The 17,797-nt window shown below is 35.3% G+C and overlaps 1 protein-coding gene across 28 annotated transcripts in view; it reads right to left on the reverse strand.

Moving 5' to 3' along the window:
• Positions 1-17,797, reverse strand: part of LOC128929808 (uncharacterized) — a 399,873-nt gene that overhangs the window by 26,233 nt on the left and 355,843 nt on the right. The window lies entirely within an intron of this gene.

Consider the following 17,797-nt stretch of genomic DNA (forward strand, 5'->3'; position numbering starts at 1 on the left):
TGAAAGGTAGGTTAGCCAAATCAGAACAGGTAGTTAGAGGACTCTGAAAAATATGTTTTCACAAAGAAAACTTATTCTTTGTAACAAGCAGTATACACAGGAAATTTGGGGATAAAGTAATATTATATGGTTATTTTAGCAACAATAAAAAATAAAAACAGTTAAAAATTTTAAAAGAAGCCTATATGAAAGTATAAAAGTCATAGCACATATCTGAAGTAAACAAAGATGAGACAGTATTTTGAGCTATTGATGTTCCTCCAAGAAACATTCTTTTTCGGGAGGAATTTCTTTGGCTTTTGACCCAAAGAAAACATTACCTTCTCACAGGTCCATTCATACTGCTTTTATTCAGTGAATAATATTTATACAATGTATGTGATTCCAATTTGTACAATTAATCATCCCAAAAACCAAAGAATAGATATATAATGAACACTTATATTTTACCTTGCATGATAAAGAGTCAAAAATAGTGTCTATAATAGACCTAGGTAGGTAGCTATTAGATAGACAGCTGGATAGATAATTTGATAGATATTATAGATGATAGATAGATTAGATAGATAGATAGATAGATAGATAGACAGATAGATAATAGAGCTGATATGTCTTTAAATCTACTGTTTAAAGTTATAAAGGTAACCAATTGAAGAGCTAAAAAAATTAAAATATGAACCAAGAGGGAAGGGAACAGGATATTATCAAGGTGCTAAACTCTTCATCTTTTATAGTTGATAGGTAACACATAACTGTTTAAAGTTGCTAAAAAAAAAGCCGAGATATATTATTTGTAGTAATGCAGATTACTAATAGAAATCTGAAAACAAAAGTATCCACAAGTGTCTTTAAAGTGACACTATGGGAGAGGGAAAGAGAGAGTTTATTCTTATTTCATGCCTATACATGATTCTTGGATTTGTATTACCACTGCTTTTATAATTTCAAAAACCAGTGAAGATGAGCTCGAAAGTGAAATTTTTTTTCTACATAGACTAGACCCAGTTTCCACAGCTGTAAGATGATCCTAACCAATGTGCAGATAATCCATAAGCTTCATTACAGCCAGGAGCTTCCATATTCTCTCCATTGTCACAATAGCTTATTTTCTTATCCACTACCAGCAAAATAGAATTGATTTTCACATCTTTTTTCCCTGGCCACATACTGAGGGGTTCCAATGAGCAGCAAAAAGACCAAAAGGAAAGCTACTGTAGAAAGGGGGGAAAAAATCTAAAGAGCCCACTGATTCCCTGACTTGAAAATAAGTCCCTGAATAATTGGGAACTGCATCAGGAAAGGAATGACTACCATAATTCAGAGCTCCTTCACACAATTGGAAGAAAGGATTCCTTTATGAATCCAGTAGGAAATTAATATGGCCTATCACATGATGAAGCTAATTTTAAGGTCAGGATTAGGGTAGATATACTACAAAATTTTATTATCATCTCTAATAAAGTTCCAATGGCCAAGTGTGGGGAAAAACTTAGGAGGTGAGCTATGGGTGCACTGTATCATGGGTGGAGCTCAAATGTACTGTCATGACTGAGGTGTAAGTGAGATTGGTAAGTGAATTCACAAACACTGTACTGTTTTCATCTAAACCTTGGGTAATCACTGATTCAGATCTTTATATAGAACAAGTACCAAATGCCTCTCACATTGTATCTGACGGTTTGGTGATCAACTGAGTGGAGTGTTATGGGAAGGAACAAGAATTCCTACTGGCTAATGTTAAGAGTGCAGACAGGGAAAGCATACCTTCCCATCTGCTGCCTCTGGCACTCATTAATCATGCTGGCATTTAAGAAATGGCAGGGCAGGTGCAAAAGCAAGAGCTGGTGGGAAAGGGAAGTTATAATAAGGAAGAAAAGGAAAGAAGGATTTGTTTTCCTGAACAACCATGTTATGTACTATGATAAAGGAATGAGGGAAAGTGTGCCTGGCCCAATGATGAATACACCTGCAGCAAGAATATATTTGTATTTGCCAAGTTCCTGCCTCCACTCCAGAACCAGGTAGACAAGAATATGAAAATTTTAGAAAAATGTTTTTATCCATGCTTCTAGTTATTAATGATTCAGAAATGTTGAGTTCTAATCTCAGAACAACCTACTATGGGATCAAGTACACTTTAAAAAAAATAATTAAAAACGGCTATTTATATCTGGCTTTAATTTTCTATTTCTCCAAAGAATCCCCAAATACCAGACTATCTGAGTTGATACCAAGCTCTGGAAAATCTCATTTCAGGCTAGAGTGGTGAAGTTTTTCTAGAATAATTATTGGAGTTTATATAATTTAGTACTATAGGGAAAGGAAAATTCTTTTGATGACAAAAGGAATAAGGATGAGCACTGAATTTGGAGCCAGGTGACTTTTGCTTCCGCTCAGTACTACTACTCTCTATAATCATTATCTCTCTGAGTCTGAATTTTCTCATCCAATTTTATATTTTAAAAGATGGACTAGGCAATGTATTTCTTTACATCTCTAAGACTACATAGTAGCATGTGTGTGTGTGTTTTGAAGGATAATTTCTTAAATCCCTTAATACAGAGAGTTGAAATGTTGGAAGTGTGGGTTAAAAGTGGATTCACCATAGAGTATTTAATGAACAAAATAGAGAGGAGGACACGGCTGGATTGCAGGTTTAGCTTGCAAAGCTGAGATAGAATCAGTAACTGCATAATCCATAACTGCAACTTTCTTAATCCAATTATAGTTTCAACTCTCATATTCCTTTGCAGTAAAAAGAAATAGTCATGAAACTATTTCTATTGCAATTGTTTTCTATTGCAATAGAAAACTGCAGGAAACAACACAAGATAGTGGTGTTTGAAAAGATATAAAAGGGGGAAAGAGTCTCAGTGTCACATTCTTTGGAGGAGAACTTAACACAGTACAGAAAGTAGTGGCAATAAAAACTTCTACCAATAAACTAGGGAAATTTCTTTTGGCAGAGTGAATGATGGGAAAAGTGGAACAGAAAGAGAGAAAGAGAAGCCGTTTCTCTTAATTTACTAATTAGAAAAAAAAGAGCAAAGGATGGAAGATTCTGAGCTCAAAACCTTTGACTAGAAAAATCATTATCTACCCCAGCCCCAACACAACTGCTATAGCTTCGTTTCCAATTATTTACAACAACACGGTACTTTAAAACTTAGACTTTACCTGTGATCCACAAAAATTAGAAAGCTTCAGTTTATTACTCTTTTTTCCCCCTATTTCTTCTCCTATATTAGTTACATTTTCCTTGCTCTTCTTGCCACATGAACCGAAAAAGATCTTACACCTGAGAGTCTAACATTATTTTGAACAGGTTTAGATTCTAATACAATATAATGAAATATACATTGTATCTCAAGGAATGCTCTATACAGAAATGCCACCAACATCTCTACATTAAGAGAGACCTGAGTTGAATTATCCAAAAGGATGTACTGCAGTTTTAAAGAAAGTATATAGAACTCTCTTCCATATAACAACCTGCGGGATAGATTGGATAGCTTCCTCTGAAAAGATTAATTAGCTTGGGTAATTGTTTTGGCAGTTAATATTATGGTCTCTTAGGCCATCATTTTTAGTAGTCTTAAAGCTAGTAAGTCTTAAGCTATGATTTAAAGCATTTTAGTTAAATTTCACATGTTTATATCTCACTTTCCCTATCTAAGTTCATTGAGAGCAAAGACCACTCACACTTTCTTGTGTTAAACAAAGAGCTCTGTACCTTGCCTTAATAGGTGCTGAACCACTAAATGAGTACTTAGGTTGGCTGACCATAAGTTATGTAACAACCCAGAAATTCTGATTTTATCACTCTGATGATTCCTTAATTCGATGTGTCTACATTATTAGGTCTGAATATCAAACTTGTGAAACAGCTTTAATGAACAAATGAGATTCATTTCTAATAAACATTTTCTACTTATATGTCAACAGACAATAAGTAGCAAAGGACTTGAAAATATTTTCTCTTAGGTAACATTGTTTACTTTATCAAAATGTTTAACAAACATACTATTGCAGATGTTGTTAAAACCGTAAATCCATGTGTTCAAATTAATACACTGTAAATTAGAAGTGGCAGAATTAACTATTTTTACTAAAATATAAATAATTGAATCCAAGGCAAGAGCATTATAATACAAATGATAAACAAGATGTTTACTCCATTTTCAATGTAGACTAGAAATTTTCAGTTTTTGAGAGCAGTGGGAGCTTTTCAAAACAAAATGTATAGAAATACCTTCAGGTAAAATTGATAAATGTATGTCATTAATGTGAAAGGATTTCATGGCATCAAATTTACAACACTAACTTATAAATTCATTAATAAGACCAAGACTTTTTATGAAGACCAAAAATTAAAATTAGTAACTATAAAATCTTAGTCTCAACAATATAGTTTATTTCCATACTGTACTTTGGGTATATGGTAGTAGGAAAAATATAACTCAAAGACTAAGAAGTAACAGTGAACAACAGAATATTTTCTTAAGGATTGTTGCTTCATCAGGATATTTCTCAATTAAACCCAATTAGAAACTTGAAAGGAGAGCAGATGAGAATATCTTTTATGTAGGAGTATAACACTAATATCAACTGAACAACAGGATTATCCTGAAATGAGCTGAATGATCATTCAGTCTTAATAGTCCCACTACTGTAACAACTTTAAAGACATTTGTTAAAATATAGGGCACATAATGAGTGTGTATGTCTGAATGAAACCGACCATCAGTGAGGAGGGTCCAATGAAACATAATTGAACTGGATGGCTCAAATCTGTAATGGCCGAATTAAAAAATTACTCTCCTAGAGGCAGTGAAAATCACTTGTCATTAACTGTTGGGGAGGAGACAGTGCTCTTACGCAACCAAAAGGTAGGCACAACAAGGAAAGCTCCAGCAAGAACAAGCACATGACAGGCTGTGTCTGACCTTTTCCAAAGGGCGTTTATGTCATATTCTCTTTTGGTTTCTGCTGAAGATATAAAAACAGATCCCAATGTAAATGATTTTGCTGCATTTCCATCTACAGACCAAGAATTTCTTAGCAAATAGAAGTTCCATTAAAAGCTCATTGCATGGTACTTTCATGATAATTTAGGAAATGAATGGGCACTGCAAATTCTTATTTTAGTCAGGAAAATTGACTAACAAAAATGCTTTTATATTCCCATCACTAAATGTTTAAGATATTGTATAAAGTTTTCTAACTTCAAAAACAACCTAGCTATTTGTGATGAATGTGAAAGGACAACAGTTGTTTTCTAACCAATTTACATGATTTGTCCATATTCATTTAGAAGTTTCTAAGACACGTATTCTTTTTAAAACTCATTCATTTCTTATCATACCTTAGATCTTATGAATTCAAAAGTTATTTTCTGTGGTTCCTGGAAGTGGGAGCAGAAGTGTTTGTGTGTTTGTATGTGTGTTTACCATAGGGATGTGCTTGTATAGAAAAGGTGTAACTTTATTGTCACCTTGTATTCTGCCCTTGGTTTCACTGGCAATGGAAGTTCAGTGCTGACTCCTAAAATCAAAGTGTTACGGATTTTGCAGACACCCCTTCCCCTTAAGTGCTGGGGATCTTCTGCCTGCAGTTCCCTTGACAGTACACATGTATCTGCCCAAGCTGGTATCTTTTTTTTCCATTAACCCTAGGCCTATTGGTTAAAGTCTCCTAGCTTTTACAAAAAACTCTTTCAGGCAGCATAGGTTAAAAACACTATGCAAATTTCGCTAGAGTATACATACCAGTCTATGGAAAGTAGTTGCACAACTTTGGCTCATCAAACCCAGCATGCAGTCTCTCCCAGACACAGCTATCTCTGTTTGCCTCTTGTGAAAGCAAGCAGTTCCAGACATGACCTCTTGCTTGTGTCAAACACAAGTTCACTGTGCTTCAAACCACACGAAAATCACCTAAGCCCTTTGGTTGGTCCCACTGATATCTCTTGCACTTACAATGAAGAGACAAAGCCCCATCTTGCACCTTGGGCAGGGTCGATGTGGTGAATTGACACGACTCGAACAACTCTCTAGGGAAAATCTTTCTCAAACTCCCAAATTCCCTTTTCTTAACCTCTGTATTTTTTTTAAATAAGCTAAAGGTATATAGTCAACTAAGGATCATAAGACCAGTATTTTCAAGCCACCTTTGCAAACCCTTCAAGTATGGTTCATCATCTCACTTTGAACTATAAATTTGGAATTTGGCAACTTTGTTTTGCTCCTGACCATTTGGGGACTCAGTGTAAACAATGAGCTTAAAAGAGATTCATTTTAACATATTGCTATATGTAAAGGTCTTTTCCATAATGATTTCCAAATCTACAAATAGTACGTAATGTTTTTCATACTCACTTGTTTGTACCCATGTGACTTTTAAACCAGAAATTGAACCTGCACCAAAGCAACATGCCCGAGCCTTGCTTGGCCTTTAAATGAGCTCCGCAGACATGGGTGGCAGAGATGTGCAGGTATAGATTTTTTTTAAAAAAGATTATTAAAGTTCTTCTCGTCTATGACATGTTACACAAAGCTCAAATGTATGCACAGTAATGACAGAAAATCATTATTCTGAGGATTTGCATAAAATCTAGGTCATCTCATAACATAAATAATGGGTGCAGTGTCGAATACATTAACTCATATAACATGTTTGTGTGCATTTGGTATCATTTACTATAAGATTACAGTTTTATAATTAAAAATACATTTGAAAGATCAAAATATAATGAGACATTTTTTTAAAAGGCACAGAGGAGAAGATGATGGCTCCTGGTTACTTTTATTTAACTGTTATTTTAAAATCTGCTAAGTTCTTTTCTGCATTTTTATTATCAGCATAAATAAAGAGTATTTGCTAAATAGGTATGGTAGCATCCCTATCATTACAGAAGTTGAGGTCTATAAATGTGTGAGTATATTAAAAATAAAGTATTGATACAGAGAAAATTTTTATTCTTTGATTTGTGATATACATATTTGATAATGTGCCTACCACTACAACTTGTCTTTAAGTCCTATGAAATACAGATATATTTATAGGGGTCCCAACCAGTGGACAGATCAAGCAAAGCTGAACCATTCTGAAGCTGGTTTATTAAAGGAAGAGTAAAGATGGGGAGAGGTCTGAACCTTGGGAAAAGCCTTTTCTCCCAGTATTTATCCTAGACCCAGATCATCAACTAGAGTTTTACTTAGGTCAAAAAGTACAAATAATTTCAGAAATTGTTAAAGCCTAGTGTTTAATAATTCAATGTGAATTAGTGTAATTGAGTACTTAAACAAGAATGAAATGAACTGTATTCTGAATCTCCCTTTCCAATATGTTAAACCCCTACCCCACTGGATTAAAGTGAGAAGATAAAACAGCTTATTCAAAATAATTGAACAGTAGCCACCTGTTATTATATTCATTCATTTCCTGAGATAAATTAGCAGCCATGTATCCACTCAATTCGAGAGTTTACTTTCAAATTTTATCCCTACTAGGAAAAGAAATAGACTAAGCTTCACCAACATTTGCAGCCATCATGAAGCTAGAAATTTAATGGGTTATTAGAGCTCGTGGGGAGCTAGTATGTATTGTGAAATTAGCTTCCTTCAAGGCTGATTATAGAACCATTCCTGCTCCCATCCCATCTCCTGCCCTCCCTCCTCCACCCAACACATACACATAAATCACAACTTTTTCTTAAGCTTTTATCTAATCAATCATATTAGTGGCTTTGAAAATAAATTAACTTGCTGATTCACCAGGGGTATAAAAGAAATGAAGTATGAAATAATCTTTTTGAATCTACAGACAGATGTGCAAATGTGTGTCTGAGTATGTATGTGGCAGTGGGGATGAAGGGTAGAATTCTGTATGTTTGTTATATTTTTCACTGAATAGAAACATTAAGGGGACAGAGGAAAGTAGATTTGACTCCTGGGAATGAAAGCAACCCTGACAACTGGGAGTGAGACAAATGCAAATTTGATAAACCAAACAGATTTTTTCCAGGTTTAATTATTTTAGAGGACCATATAAAATGCTGATATGTCATTTTTATCTTGCAAGCCCCCTTTGGAGCCTCTACCATCAAAAAAGAGGCCCAATTCCAGATTTCTACCTTAAAAAGCTGGAAGTGGCAGCATTGTCATTTCTATTTTATCTCATGGATATTACTTACTGCTAAACAGCTTATGCAAAAATAAAACGATAGTGAGTTAGGGGGTGGCAGGGGGTGACAGGAAGAAGGGACTCACCTGTTTTGAGTGCCTGTAGTGAACCAGTTACTACATTGGTATTTTGCATGCATGTTATCCTTTATCTTGGAATTCTTAGACTGATAAAGAGCATGAATGATTCAACTACGTATTAGCAATAATAATCTAGAAGTGACAGTAGCCATGAAAATCTTTATGATCTTAACATTTAACATCCAGGGCAGGTCCTGTGTAGCTAATTAATAACTAAGGTCATTCTGATATGGTGCAGGCAAGTGCCTTATCACAGCTCATGGGGATTATCCTGGGTCATATACGCTGTCTCATACCATGCATTAAATCTGTGCAAGAGTTCATAATTTCCACCTTTGAAACCTTTATGTTTATTTAAAATCAACACAGTAATAATGTTTCTCTCTAAGGTAGATAATCTTAAACCAGCTTTTGTCTTACTCCTACATTTTCTACTATTTGGGTATAATTTTACTGACTTTTTATATGATATTAGGTGCCAGATTAAAAATATACTCACACATAGTTTAAAGTCTGGCTAGAAGAGCAGAATTTATGTTAAGACACTGAGCACAGTGGAGCATTCTCAGAGGGATGGAAATGGCTGACGTGTGGAAGCTGAACATAGCAGAAAAGGGATGCAGGAAGTTACTCACATGATTTGAATACAACACAAAAGTGTGATCCAATGTTGTGTTGTGTTGTAGAAATTTGTGAGAAATTATATTTCAACTTGATAATATGGTAGATGGGAAATTTGAAGAATTATGAGAATACGGTAAGACTTCCTTTTACTTCCTTTTAATGTCACTGTCATACTTAATTTTTTGATATCAATTCACGCTAAATGAAAAAAAAAACTGTGGGAAACAACAAAAAAAATTATATTTAGGGATAGAGCAAACACTAATCATAGTCCTGAGAGCTCGTTATTAGTAGTGTAATAACAGAAACAAATGTTTGCATTGGAAAGGTGGAAACAAAGTCCAGCATTGCAAAGTGCAAAGTCAAAGTGGGTGGGGGTAGGAGGGGAGAAATACGACCGTCTTGAAGAGGTTAATTTGGTGGCTATGTCATTATTAAGGAAGGACTTTAAGGTAATTTCTCTAACTTTGAAAGGGAAAACTGAGAAAGATGCCTGATAGAGGGAGAGGGAGCAGAAAACTAAGTCAATTTCCAAATGAAGAGAAACTGCAATAAAATAATGAGCAAAGTAGTATTCTTATAAATATAAATTGGAAGAACGAAAGTCATTCCTAGCATGAAGGCTGTAGAAAATAATGCTTGAAATCTAATTGGAGAGACAGGAAAACAGATAATATGTATGCACTGAAACTAAGATCAAACTACAGTAGATCATTGTCATTAAATTATGATTCATGAGGTTACTGTTGTACTTTTAGTTTTTGGAATATAAAACGATGGTCTAAACTGCATTCAAGCTTCATTCTGTAGAAGGAAACAGTCAGGAGAAATTAGTCAACACTAGCAGCATCTCCAGAATAAAAGTAAACCAGTATGTGGCCTCTATGATCTTCACTTTATGGTAGTCATACCTTTGCGTGTGTAATCTCCTATTCCTTGAGTGCAGGTAAGACCTGTGACTTTTTTCTGATTGATAGAATAGAGAGAATGTAATAGGAAGTGTGTAATTATGTTATGTACGATTGGTATGCCTGTCTTGCTGGAACACTCACTTTACCCTGGCTTTGAAGAAGCAAGCTGCCATGTTGTAAACTGCTGCCTGGGACCCTCAGCCTGTTAGTCCACATGCCACTGAATCATGTCCACAACCATATGAGCAAGCAAATAGATCCTTCTTAGGTTGAGTCTCAGATGAGACCACAACCCGGCTGGCACCTTGGTGGCATCCTTTCATAGAATCCTGCTAGGCCAGATCTGGATTCTTGACCTACAGAATCTGTGAGATGATAAATGTACATTGTTTTAGCTTCAATGTATGTAGGCTGTTGTAATATTTTCGCATAACAATGGGTAAATAATATTGCCAGCTTAATGCTTTTCAGGCAAAAGAGCCATAGGAAGAGTAGGTAAGTATTGACAACTAGACTGTGATTTTCCCATGCAGATAGTTGTACCTCATTCTGGGCTACACTAATCTGGACTTCCGCAGGAAAAGACAGGTCTTTTACTATTAATACCAAATATATGACTTATTAATGCATATCTTTGTGCTGATTTGGCATATGGAATTTTCCTACTTATAAATGTTCCTTCTGAGAATGGGATGTATCATGGACAGTCTCTCTTTTATTAAATTTTGAAACCCAGCTGCTTGGGATGGTTTCTACTCTTTTTTATCAAGCTTCAAAGGACTGGAAAAGAAGTGTGTCGTAAAAACAAAATCTTTTCTTCCTGTATGGAGAGCAGAAACAATTTGTATCACCTGTAGTTTTCTTAGAAGCGTCAGGGTAGGGAAAAATAAGTTAAAAAGAAATTGAGTTCCAGTTGCTTCTTATCTCACACCCATGACTGTGGAAGCCTCAAAAGAACTGAGGGATAAAAATAATAACTTTTTATTAAAGCAATAATTTCAGGAAATTGAAATAAAATATAGCAAACAATATTTAGATTTGTTCTCATTTTTCTTTAACCCACAGAAATTATTATTGGTAAAACATCACCACTAACTCAGAGAGAAAAACTGTTATTAATTGAGCTTATAGTTCAGTGTTTGCTTGCATAATGATCTGCATTAATGCATTCCTCTCTATGACAGAGACCACTTCATTTTTTTTTTCAAACTTCAGAAACTTTTATTTTAGATTTCTCTTGTAATATTGGAAAAAATTACATGTTTTTGCTTCATTCCACTTATGCAATTATTTTACTGTTTTGTGCTATTGGTTTTTATAAGCTACCTTGTAGTCTAATAGGCAGAATGAATAGATAGCTACACGCTCAGGCCCTGTAAACCTTGTGAGAAGGAAAGACAGAGCTGATGAAGCACTATCCTCTCGCCTTAGGGAGCTTAGTGGGGGAAACATTACATGATGCAGGGACAATATTTTACAGTATAGCTTTAAATATGTCTATACATGGTTTCAAAGATCATCTATCACTTACATTCATTCTTTTTTTATTGCATTTTAGGTTTTGGGGAACATGTGCAGAACATGCAAGATAGTCGCATAGGTACATACGTGGCAGTGTGATTTGCTGCCTTCCTCCCCTTTACCCACTTCTGGCATTTCTCCCCATGCTATCCCTCCCCAACTCCCCCCACCGCTGTCCCTCCCCTATTCCCCCCAATAGCCCCGGTGTGTAGTGCTCCCCTCCCTGTGTCCATGTGTTCTCATTGTTCGTCACTCGCCTTTGAGTGAGAACATGTGGTATTTCATTTTCTGTTCTTGTGTCAGTTTGCTGAGAATTACGTTCTTCAGATTCATCCATGTCCCCACAAAGGACACGAACTCATCGTTTTTGATTGCTGAGACCACTTCATTTTGTCTGTAAACTCAGTTTTTTATGGGCATCCTGCATCTGAGTTTAAATATAAAAGCAGTCCCACCACAGCTCCATCTCTTAATCTCAACCCTAATTTCAATTAAACGAGGTTTACTAGTTCTGCTGTGACTCTGGCCTTCCTTTTTATGGAAGGACTTGTCCTCTCTCTTGGTTCTTCTCACCTTCTTTACTGTCAAGTTCCGATCTTCAGGCTTCTAGGAAAGTAATATTCCCTGTTAGCTACCAGAGGCCATTTGGGAGCCTGGAATCCTTACCCTGGACTCCAATGCAGGCTGATTCCCCAGTCCTCACTGCTGGCTCTTCCCAGTGACTTCTGCTCTGCCTATGCCTCCTCCTTGCTGTCAGCTGTTAGACCACTAACTATCGGCTTCTAATGTTCTCTCTGGTGGAAGCTCTCCCTATATTGCCCAACCAGGAAATCACCAAGCTTCTAGGGTGTGTGCTCGTTCATACATTGCAAGTTATTCAGAGAAATCAAGCAATTCATTTTACAGCATATCGAAAACATATAAATCCCAAATACTTTCAGTTTGACTAGTGAAATTATTTTAGGTAAAGAGTGCCTCACAGAACTTAAACCATTCTCCATTAAGAAGCAGCATGACGTAGTAGAAAATTCAATGACTTTGAAGTCAGAACTGGATTTCAGTTTAGGCTTTCTCATTTACTACTGGATCTTGGCTTAATCATATTTTTTTCCCTGAGCCTCAGTTGCATATGAAGTAAGATAACAGTTTCTACCCCCTTTACCTGAAATGTGAAAATAAAATCAATTGTATATAAGAGCTGTGTGAGAGTATAAATTTTATGTGAAATAAATTAGTCTTACTAAGAGTGATGAGTAGTATGTTGAAACAGTGTGAGTCATTCTTTCCTGTCTTTTTCTTCAGTAGTTTAACTGAGATATAATTTACATGTTGTAGAATTTTCCTGTATAATTATTAGTATAATTTACAGGGTTGTATAATTATCACCAGAATCTACATTTAGAGCATTTTAATCAACCCCAAGATAGCCCATGTCCACGAGCAGTAACGTTCTAGTCCCCACCCTCCTACTTCCAGCCCTAGGCGAGCACTAGTGTACTTTGTCTCTATATCTACGTGTTCTGGACCTATTCTGGATATGTGGTTTCTAGGACTGGCTTCTTTCATTTAGAATAATGTTGTTGTTGTCATTTGTTTTTTGTTTGTCTATATTGTAGACATAAAACATAACTTGAAAATATAGTTTGTCTATATTGTAGCATGTCTCAGTACTCTTTTTTCAAGTTATTTTAAAAATCATAGTAAAATTCCTATGACATAATATTGAAAATTTTAACCATATTTAAAAATACAGTTCAGTGGTATTAAGTACATTCATATTGCTGTGAACTCATTACCAACATATATCTCCAGAACTTTCTAATCTTGCAAATCTGAAACTTTGAACACATTAAATAATAACTACTGATTTCTTCTTTCCCATAAGTCCCTGGTAATTACCATTCTATTTTCTGCGCCTATGAATTTGACCACTCTGTGAACCTCATCAAAGTGTACACTGTTTGCCTTTTCCCAACTGACTAACTTCACTTACATCCGAATTTACTCCTTTTCAAAGGCTGAATAATATTCATTCTGCGCGTACAGCATATTTTGTTTATTCATTCATCCATCAATGGGCACTTGAGTTACTTCACATTTTAGCTATTGTGAATAATGCTGCTTTTAATATGGGTGTACGAATAACTCTTTGAGACCCTGTTTTCAATTCTTTTCAGTATATGCCCTGAAGTGGAATTGCAGAATCATATGGTAATTCTATTTTTTTTATTTTTTGAGGAACTACAAAACTATTTTTTAAAGTAGCTATATTATTTTACATTTTTAACAACAATGCATCAGGGTCCCAATTCCTCTATATCCTCACCAATATTTACTATTTTCTGTTTTTTTTGGTTGTTTTTGTTTTTATTTTGTTAGGATGGCTAATAGTAGCCATCCTAATCTGTATGAGGTGGTATATCATTGAGGTTTTGATTTTGATTCCTCTAATGATTTAACACAGGTGATGTTATACATCTTTTCATGTGTTTGCTGGTACTTTGTCTATCTTTTCTTTAACAAATGTCTATTCAATTTATTTGCCCATGTTTGAACTGGTTTTGTTGTTGTTGTTGTTATTTCTTTTGAGTTATCTGATACTTCATTCCTAATTATTTCTTGCAGTTACTGAATTTATTGTCTGAACTCTGTTTCTTTTCAGAATTCAATAAGGCTATATAATAAAGATTGGACAGAAGCACCAACTAAAGAGAAGGAGAAACTCCAGAATGGGACTGACTTCTCTATATTTCACCGGTTTTAATAAATGAATTTAGGAATTTTGTTTTCATTCTTTTTTTCTAACTCCTTTTATGTGAATTACTCACCAACCTACTAAGAGATGCTCATTAGCTTATAGATTGTCACTTTATAATTCTATTTGTAATAAAAATGGAAAACTAGCAAAAATAAGATTAATTAATGAGCTTGTAATTATAAAAAATAATTTTTTCTCTTAAAGTTATGTTTGAAAATATTTTAGAAGCTAACAAAGGGGGAGGTGTTTAGATCTATGTCTTATGTTCCTAAACAACTTAAATGACCTGTAACTGACACCGAAAAGAAGCCATAGAAGGAGCCTTGCATTCCATATTTCTCCATATTTCAATATTTTCCCACAACTACACATATTTCATGACTTCAGGACTTTCATACTGATCTCTACTTGTTGTTTTTAGCAATTGAGACTGAAGTGGGTCATGATCCTTCTTACCTTTCAACCAGTGAAGACTTCAAGTTCCCTCACACAAATTATAGAATGACTTCTAGATATATACTATGAGGAAGAGAAGGTCATCTTTTTACTTAAAAAAAGAAAGCAAAATCTTACTGACTCAAAGTGTGTGAGGGAAGGAGAACATGAGTTAAAATACATTTGTAAATTGTACCACATAAGGAAACCAAGCTTTATTGATTTCAATTGTCCCGTGAGTCTCAAAGTTAGGAACATATTGCTAAGCACTGACCAGACTGAGATGAATAAATTAAAAATTGTAGAATGTTTTATGATGAACATATCAAACCTCAGTATACACAGTTTTGGTTTCTCTTAATTTCTCAGTTACATTTATTTATAAGTAAGCTGCTGCACTCTCAGTTCTTTTATATGGGTAAATAATCTTTTCAGCTGAGTGTTTATTCTTGTCATTTTGCTCCCCAGTTTACCCTTTTTATGAAGAAGAAAGATAAATTTTTCTAGCTGCAGTCCAGTTCATGGACAGTTAGACTTAATGACTTCTAAGATCCCTCCTAACACTGAGACATTTTAGGTACAGTGTGGCAAAAATTAATGAATTTGTACTGGTACTCACAATCTGAGTTAAAACATACTTTCATATTTGTTATGACTAAACATTTCTTCAGCACCTATTTGTGTCATTTAGAGCAAAGATTGGGAAACTTTTAAAACAGAGGTTGTTAAGCAAACTAAAGATGGCCTAAGAAGGACTCTGTACTTCTATATTTGATGCCTTGTGGATGAACTGCCACCTAACTTAATAGGCAGACAAGGTTGAAAACAGAGTATGCATCTGTAACAATAGCTGAGTCCTGGCCAATGCCAGCAGTGGTACTTCAACCACTGCTACACTGCTGAATGTTCAAACTGTGTTCAAATAAGGCAAATGCCAACTGGTAACAATCCAGCTGTTTGTGGACTCACTTCCGAGCACTGTATGGTACTTCCTTTTTTTGTCCATAAATTTGTTCTGACCACAAGGCATCCCTGGAGTCTCTCTGAATCTCCTGTAATTCTAGGGCCTGCCTGATTCGCAAATTGTTCATTGTTCAATTAAACTCCTTTAAGTTTAATTGGGCTGAATTATTTTGTTTTCTTTTTACAATGTCCAGAGAGTAACTAGTTTAGGCTTTGTGTGCCATATAGTCTTTGCACAATTACTCAACTCTGCTAGTATAGGAGGAAAGCAGCCATAGAAAAAGCATGAAGGGTGTGTCTGTGTTCCAACAAAACTTTATTTACTAAAACAGGTGATGAGCTAGATTTGCCTGGCAGGCCATTGTTGGTCAATCTCCACTTAGAGGGATAGCCTATGTAGAAAGGGAGATGCATTTCTGGAGATGGAAGTACTGAGTCAGCACTAGCCAAAGCAGAGTAAGAATAAATCATTATAATTTAGTTTCTGTGGAGATAGGGTCTCTTCATCTTTCATTAGATATTGCTCCTGAAGTCTCTTCAAGCCTTCATGCAGTTTCTTCCAACTACCTCACATATAATTTTTTATTGATTCTACAAGATTACAGAGACGTTTATGATATTTTCATAATGTCAGAGTTCTCCTAAGGACTCCCAAATACCTCTGTCCTTGTTTATGATCCTTTCCTTGAAGATTCTGTAAAACCTGTATGTTACAATTCAGTGTAATAGTTCTAGAGCTGTTGCAAAGGAAGTCTATCTAGGGCAGTTCTTTGTCAGCAATGAGAGTCTAAAACGATTTCCTAGAAGAACAAATAACAGCAGAGGGACAGGCCACAACTGAGAAAACAGACAACAACTAAGAAAAAAAAATTTACCTGAGAATAATACAGAAGAGTCATTGAGAATATTTGCAATGCAATGTGCTAACTTCATCAGCCAAGAGTACACAGAACAAGACTGCTATGCTAGCCCTCAGTGGCTGAGAGTGAATGAAGCCATAAAGCATATATGTATATATAAATATATGCACTGTGCTGAATGAACTATTATGTATGTACCATTTTCTGGAAATTATTTCAGCAATATTTGGTGTTAGGTCAGCACTATGCAGAGGTAAAAGGAACATATATTTTGTGAAAATCATCTAATAGAGAACAAAATCTTTATATTCATGGAACTTGTAATACAACAGACTTTAAAATGGGAATAATATATTCAAATATATAAACATTTATTTAATACTTCAGCAATTTGTGATCAGCTAGAAAGAATATAACCATTTTTAGAAAGAACCAGGTAATGCGTAGATATGCAGATCCATTTTCAGAAATAGGGCTAGATTTGAGATGTAGTATGCAGCATGGTGATAGATCTTATCCAATTTTCAGATAGGGTGATTTAGTTGACATAGGTCAGAGATCAATATATGTCCCTAGAATCCTGTAGTACTGTTCAAGAAAAGCAATTAAACAGCGATAGACTATAGTTGGTTTTACTGTAGGGAGGATGGATGGATGGAAGGAAGGATGATGGATGGATGGATGGATGGATGGATGGATCCAGTTAGGTATTATTTCCACTGAGACATGCCTAAAGCACAAAATACACAGTGAGGGAACTTAACAAGAAGAGGGGAGAACTCAACATAATGAACTAATAGGTGCAGTTTACTCGTACAATTATATTACTAAGATTCCAAAGTCAGCCTCTACAATGTGGTCATTTTATCACATTTAAGATGAAACCTTGAAGGTCCCGAAGGAAGCTAAAACTTATAAAAATTGCTTTGAATTTCTGAAAATAAAACAAGAAAACATATTTCAAACTCTGGAAGGACTGTTACAAACTGCTCACTAGTCCTAATTTTAAAGAATAATAATGTGGAAGCAAGCTTATCCTGGTGCCCTTATCCAGGCCAAGAACAGTGTATAAAAGGGAAACAGATCTCCAACCAGCATACTCACTTTGGAACACATAAGACTTGATTTGTCAGCCCTTCTTTCCCATGGTTTTGTTTCCATTTCCTCTTTTATAGTTCTTTGTACTGTTTCAGAAACAATATTCACTGAATATGTATTCAACATCTGTCTTGGCATTTGCCTCCAAACCCACTTCCTCTCTCTCCCTCTTCCTCGTTTTCCTTAATTTTCTCTTTCCATTTTACTTTCTTTCTGTGTTTTGTTTTGTTTTCCTTAATTTTCTCTTTCCATTTTACTTTCTTTCTGTGTTTTGTTTTGTTTCAGACTGGAGTGCAGTGGCATGATCATGGACCACTGCAGCCTTGACCTCCTGGGCTGACGCAATTTTCCCACCTCAGCTGG

This window comes from Callithrix jacchus, chromosome 15, assembly GCF_049354715.1.
Source record: "Callithrix jacchus isolate 240 chromosome 15, calJac240_pri, whole genome shotgun sequence".
NCBI lineage: Eukaryota > Metazoa > Chordata > Mammalia > Primates > Cebidae > Callithrix > Callithrix jacchus.